Here is a 7,616-nt window from a genome sequence, read left to right as displayed (position 1 = left end):
ATTTATACTTGCATTTATTTATGTGTGTGTGTGTGTGTGTGTGTGTGTGGGTTTTTTCCCTTTTTTTTTTTTCACAAAACTCTTGATTATCTTCAGCAGTGTTTTAGTTCATACAAAAGGAATGAAAAGATAGTGGAATTAATTCCTCAAAGTCTTTAAAACCTCTTCATATATCATGAACACTTTCTCGTATCACTAACTTCCTATATTTTGAAGATTGTATTAGAATTATAGCTAGACCACAGTTTTCAATGCAACACTGAGTAGGGAAATTATTATATTTTTGCCATTAAAAATGCTGTGCAGTGTATTCCTTTTAACGTTACGCATATCCAATATTTGTTTTTGCGGTTATTTTTTCTTTTATGTTATTTTAAAAAGTACAAATATTATCCAATACATGGAACATAGTGAGAAATGAAATATTACCAAAGGAATTCTTTCTCATTAAGAAAAGACTGCTACTCTTCTCACCTCCTCACGCCCCCACCATACACACACACTTTCTAGAGAAAATTTATTAACACTGGATTCTGAGACTTGCCTCTATATTTCTTTATTCCATGCTTGTTATTTTTAATATCTCAAAGTATTTACTTTCTATTATGAGAAAAATTCTTAAATACTTCATATATGAAGGGTACTCAAAAAGGTTCATGGAAAAAAAGTCCATTTTAATTTACCATATATATTCGAGTATACATACGCCTACCCGAATATCATCTGAGGCACCTCATTTAATTTTACCACAAAAACTGCATTTAAAATATGCTGAAAAACTCTGCTTATACACATGTATATATGGTAACTCCTTTTTACTTTTTTTAAAATAATCATTTTATTGACTTACACAACTCTTATCCCAATCAATATATCCATCCATTGTATTAAGTACATTTGTACATTTATTGCCATCATCATTTTCAGAACATGTTCTACTTCAGTTCTTGGTATCAGCTCATTTTTTCCCTTCCCTCATGAACCCTTGATAATTTATAAATTATTATTTTTTTCATGTCTTGCACTAACCGAAGTGCCCTTTTACCCACTTATGTATTGTCCATCCCCCTGGGAGAGGGTTATCGGTAGGTCATTGTGATAGGTTCCCCTTTTCTTCCCCTACCTTACACTTACCCTCCTGCTATGGCTACTCTCAATATTGGAACCGAGGAGTTTATCTGTCCTGTATTCCCTGTGTTTCCAACTCTTATCTCTGCCCATGTACATGCTCTGTTCTAGCCAGATTTGTAAGGTAGAATTAGGGTCATGATAGTGGAGGGGAAGAAGCACTAAAGAACTAGAGGAAAACTGTTTTATCAGTGCTATGCTGCGCCCTGACTGGCCCATCTCCTCCCCCATGACCCTTCTGTAAGGGGATGTCCAATTGCTTTGGGTTTCCACTCCACGTTGACATATTTTGTTCTGGGTCTTTGATGCCTAATACCTGATCCCATTGACACCTCATGATCACACAGGCTGGTGTTCTTCTCCATGTGGGCTTTGTTGATTATCAGCTAGAAGGCTGCTTGATTATCTTCAAGTCTTTAAGACCCCAGATGGTATATCTTTTGGTAGCCAGGCAACATCAGCGTTCTTCACCATATTTGCTTATGTACCCATCTGCATTAGTCCACTTTCCAATGCACCTAGATAGCAAGGATAATCAATGGTAAGAGTGTATTCACGGAGGCTTAATCCAAATACTGGAAAACCAAACTCACGTAAGTCCATGCTAAATGATAGTGACCCTGTAGAACAGGGTAGAACTGCCCTTCTTGAGTTTGCAGGACTGTAAAACTTTACAGGAATAGAAAAATCTCATCTTGCTCCCATGGAGCTGACTGGTGGTTTCAAACTGTTGATATGCAATTAGCTCAATACATAACCACTATGCTGCCAGGACTCCTACTCCAAGTAAGGACCGTGCACATGGATTACGGCTTTCTCAGCCATAGCCTTCTGCAAACTGGGTGCTTAGAATTTAAAGTCTTCATTTGAATCCCTCCTCTGGTCATAGATTTTATTATTTACAATCTGGATCGCACAGGCTGATGTGCTTTCATGTGGATTTAGCTAACATCTCACTTAGATGGCTGCTTGTTTTAAAGCAAGCCTTTTAAGACTCCTGACACTTTCTAATAACCAGGTACCGTATAATTTATCACACTTTGTTATAGACCTATACCTTCAGTGATTTCTTCATGGGAAAAGTATTGAGTAGGGCAATGTCATAAGAATGCTTATTGGGAAGGTGAGCATCACATTATGCCGGATTGTTAGAATGTAGTGTTCTTTTGTTAAAGGGGTACTTGAGTCGAGGCCCAATGTCTGTACAAACTTAATTCTTGGTGTTTTTTTTAAATCATTTTATTGGGGGATCATGTGACTCAACATACTCCATACATACATCAATTGTGTCAAGCATATTTGTACATAAAGGCTTTCAGGTAAACAAGTAGCCATCCAGCTCAGAAGCAACAAAGTTCACATTAAAGAAGCATACCAGCCTGTCTGACAACAAGATGTCGAAGGGACCAGGTATCAGGCATCAAAGAACAAAATAGGATTGGGTGCCTATGATCACTGAAGACAATGTGTGCATAAGCAAATGTGATGTACTCAGCTATCAAAAGATACAGCATCTGGGGACTTAAAGGCTTGAAGATAAACAAGCGGCTACCTAGCTCAGAAGCAAAGTCCACGCGGAGGAAGCACACCAGTCTGTGTGACCTTGAGGTGTCGAAGGGATAAGGTATCAGGGATCCAAGGACAAAAAATGTCATTGTAAAGAAGGGGGAGTGCAGAGTGGAGACCCAAAGCCCATCTGTAGGCAACAGGAAACCTTAATTCTTAACATATAGAGTACATAGTTGAGTACATAGTTCTGTTCCCCTCTCGTTATATGTGTATTTACATATGTACATGCCTGTATTTCGGCCTCTATAATTGTCCTTTGCCTCCTGGTTTATTCCCTTTTATTTTCCTCTTGTTCCCCTATCATGTTCAGCCTTCATTCGGGTTTAGTAATTCCTCGCTACTACATAGCCCTTGATTAAGCCCCACTAGGCATCCTATGACCTTTACTTCCATTGATTATAGTTCACTTGTTCCCTTGTCCCTGGGTTAGTTATGCCCACCTTCCTTTCTCCCACCTCTCTTTGGGTACATAAGTAAATGTGATGAAGAAAGCTAATGGCGCCTGGCTATCAAAAGATACAGTGTCTGGGGTCTTAAAGACTTGATAAACAAGCGGCCATCTACCTCAGAAGCAACAAAGCCCATATGGAAGAACACCAGTCTGTGTGATCATGAGGTGTCAATGGGATCACGTATCTGGCATCAAAGACAGAGCAAAACCATACCCAAAGTGAATGGGGGGAGGGAGGCATGGATTGGAGACCCAGTGCCCATCGGTAGAAAATTGGACATCCCTCACAGATCACAGGGAAGAGATGAGCCAGTCAGGGTGCAGTATAGCACCGATGAGACACAACTTTCCTCTAATTCTTTGGTGATTTCTTCCCCCCACTATCATGACCTCAGTTGTAATTTACAAACCAGATTAGACCAGAGCACGTTGATACAGATAAAAGCCTGGATTCCAAAGGGAATCCAGGATAGACAAACCCCTCCAGTGAGAGTAGACATACCAGTAGGATTAGGGGGTGGTGAAAGGGGGAATGGATCATAAGGATCAAACTAGAATCCCATTCCAGGGGGACCAATAACAAAAGTGGGTGAGGGGCAACGGAGGACAATTAAGATAAGGAAATTAACTTAAGGGTTTGTGAGGGTGGGCAAGCAGGGGTGGGGGGTGGGGGGGTGGGGAGAGAAATGGGGAGCTGACATCAGGCTCAAGTGGGAAGAGAATGCTTTGAAAATGATGGCAGCATATGTGCAAATGTGCTTGACACACTGGATGAATGGATTAAAGAGATTTTAAAAACCCCAATAAAAGTAATTTTGAAAAATTAATTTTTAGATTAAGGCTATGTTTAACCCCTAGCCATTTATTAAAGAGACTCCTCCCACCCTAATCAAAAACTAATAGGTCCTGTGATAATATGTTTGCTCTGATTTTTAGTGAATTGTTTCAAGTCACATTTAATAGTTTTTAGTAAAGTTAATAAAAAATTTAACCTTCCTTTTTGATTGGCTATGTGTGTTACACTGTATATTTTTCTTTTCTTCCAATACTGAAACATTTACTCCCTTTTTTGACGCCTACTTCCCTAGAATGCTTCGTCTTGCTTCACTGTGGACTGAGGGCTTTTCTGTACACACATCATTCTGAAGCCTTAGCTTTCTGAACCACCACTCCTGACTTTCCATACTTTTATTTTGGCTGGTACTGTGTTCATGAGCTTCATAAGCATTTTTTAGCCAATATGCAGATTTCTTATGTTACTTAGATATTCAGTCGTCTGTATGGAACTTAATTCTTTTTGGAAACTCACGAGGTCTTTATGCTAGCTATCTGAGGTTCTCGACCTGGCTTGAATGGAAATTCTTCCCTGTATCCCCAAATTATTTAAATTGAAGTGCTTATAGTTTTCCATAACATTATCAAGGTTTCCTTAGAATGTGTGCCATTATCTTTTATGTAGTGTTAGTAAAACACTTTCTACTGCCAAACCCAAACCAAATTCATTGCTATTGAGTCAGTGCTGACTCATAGTGACCGCCTGTGGGTTTCTAAGATGATAACTGGATCACAGCCTAACTTGTCATCACAGCACCAGCAGGGCTCCTTTCTTCAGAACCTGTAAAATCCTTCATTTGACCAGAATTATCTGGCCAGTACTCATGATTTGACTCTATTTTCATTGCCTGTTAAGACCGCTTTCCTTATCTAGAGTCCTTTGAAGAGGATCACAAAGTTTCCTCCCACGCATCACAATCCCAGGAATCTGGGATTGGAACTGAGATCTGTTGTGATGTGTGAGGCCAGGGTGTGGTCATGGAATTTGGAAAACCAGAGAGGGAGGAGAAGGGTGTGAAGATGAGAGGTATAGCCAGGGCAAGAGGACCACCATGTCTGCCCCACTCCTGAGGGCCTCCGCTGTTCTTTCCTTACCTGGAGTTAAATGAGACACCGCATTCTCTCCCTCTGCTCTCCTGTTTTCCTCTCTCCTTCCCCCCCTATCCCTCAACTACCTAAAATAGCTCCAGTCCTGCTACTTTGAAGTGACATTCCACCCCCATCACACCCCCTGAGGGGAGAGCAGACAAGTAAGATTAAAGTTTTACCAAGCTGTTAGGCCTTTGATTGTGATTGCTCATCTGTGACACAAAATATGCCAACATATGCTTTAAGGTGGTTTGAAAATTAGGATTTGAAGTGCTTTGTACAATTGTTTGTAGGTATGGTGCTCTGAACCCTTTCACTGCTATAAGGTAGTAAGAAAGAACTGATCTTGTTTTTCTTATCGTGATATTTCACTTTTGCTCTTTGTGGATTCTTGTAGTCTTCCACACCCATGTTCGTGAGTGGGGTGCAAAAAGAAAAGGTACTCATTGTTCTCAATGATATTTATCTCATAAGTAGCAGTGTAGGATTTGTGAAGGTGCTCCAGGCAGTTTAATAATACAGACATAAAGAAAAGCAAATGGAATATGGAAGGAAAGGTTCAGATTTTTAAATTTAGTTGCATTGATGTCAAGGTTCTTAAAACTATAAAATTGCTAGTGTGCATTTAATAGCTCTGTTTTTAAATTTTGGTATAAAAAATACGGAAACTGTTCAACTCGGGTTTAGTTTCCTACAAATGTAGTTAAAGTCTATCTATAAAAAGGGCAATGATTCATTTCTACAAAGCTACAGAGCTGCTGGTGTGTTGAATATCTCACCCAAAGTCATTGTTAACTTTCTTCTTCATATCATTCTGGTTAAATGTACTTCATTAAGAAGAAGCATAGCTTGCTCTCAGTTTTTATTTTATTCAGAAAATAATTAAAGACCATTGGAAAATTTTTTAGATATTTACTAAATTTTGATCCCCAAATATGAAATGCTCCTTAATACAATCTCTATCACCTCAATGTGGATCTCATGCTTTGAATTCTTCAGACATCTTATTTCAAGTGAGTCCTGAGAGTCAGAGTGGGTGAGAGTGGGCTCTTGAGAAAGCAAAATTCAGTTGAAGTGTACACCAAGATAGTTCTAACTCTGCTTACATTAATAAATAGTTCACTGGGGTTTCCGTATTCTGTTTTTACTATTATTTTAAACTTATATTTATTTAAGAAAAGTAAACTCAGGAATTAATGCCTGCCCGTCCTTTCCCCCATCTAGATTCCCCAGGGGTGATCCATAGTTAACAGCTTAAGGTGCAGCATAGTGTTAGATTTTTACCCTGGTGAGGAAGAAGATGGTCAGATGTATGGACTTTAACTATTTTGAACTGTGGAACATGTTTTTGAAACCCAAGGGAGAAAACCTACACACTCCAGACCCACCATGGCCAACATTCTCTTAGTCTTAATGCAATCCTCATTAATCTTCAGACACTCTTGCAGAGTCAAAAGAGACTTAGGGAATCTCAATTTAAGGAGTGAATTTATATAAGAAACAAACGATGAGACAGACACATCAATTGGATAAGGGAGACTATGTTAGTCTGGGTTGACTAAAATTCAGAGACATTCTTTTTAAAAAAAAATTCATTGGGGGCTCATACAACTCTTACCACAATCCATACATGCATCTATTTTGTCCGGCATATGAGACATTCTTATATATGTATAGGAAAGAGCTTTATATGGAAGCATAATTGTATATTAAGAAAACAGCCCAGCCCAGACAAAGTCCATATGTCCAATACTCTTCCATAAATTCCTGTTCAAACTTAACACAGATCGTGCAATGATGCAAAATGCAGGAAGATCACAGGCCAGTGGGTACAAAGTCTTGGCATCCAGTGCCAGTGGAAGCATCTAAGCCCTGGTGTGTGTGGGGGGGGGGGGGAGCGGGGTGTCTCCACGTGGTTCTCCAGCTCTCTGAGTGTGGCTCTTCAACAGAGAGGGAGAGCTCTCGCAGGTTTCAGCAGCTTCATGATGTCATGGAGACAGTCAGTCTCGGTCCACACGAAACACACACAAGAAAAATAGGCACAAACAACTGATCAAGATTCAGACTCGGGAATTTTTTTGGTGAAAAAGCTCTGTCTGGATCTATCAAAAAATAAATCAGAAGAATGATGTTCACGTCTTTTCAATAGATGGCAAAAGACATCAAGGGAACAACAGAAAAAATAGAAAGCTTAAAAACACCAAATAGAAACCCAGAAGGTGAACAAACTAACAGAATTACACAACACTTTTTACAAACAAAGCCGTAGAATTGAAAAATGGAAAGCTGAACTAGTGAGCTTGAAGACAAATTTACTCCAATCTACAAGAGGAAAAAATCAACAAAAAGAAGAAAGGTGTCAGAAGGATGCCTAGGAATTATTTGTACACTACCAGAGGAACAAGTTATGGTCTCATTGGGATTCCAGAACAGGAGGAAAAAGGAAATTCCATAAGAAAATAGTACAAGAAATCCTTGAAGTAAACCTCTGACAGCATAAAATAGAAAATAACTATCCAAGAAGCTCAGTGTGCTCCAAATAGAA

Source organism: Tenrec ecaudatus, chromosome 15, assembly GCF_050624435.1.
Source record: "Tenrec ecaudatus isolate mTenEca1 chromosome 15, mTenEca1.hap1, whole genome shotgun sequence".
Classification (NCBI taxonomy): domain Eukaryota; kingdom Metazoa; phylum Chordata; class Mammalia; order Afrosoricida; family Tenrecidae; genus Tenrec; species Tenrec ecaudatus.
The sequence above is the reverse complement of the archived record's forward strand: the minus strand, read 5'-3'. Positions refer to the sequence as shown.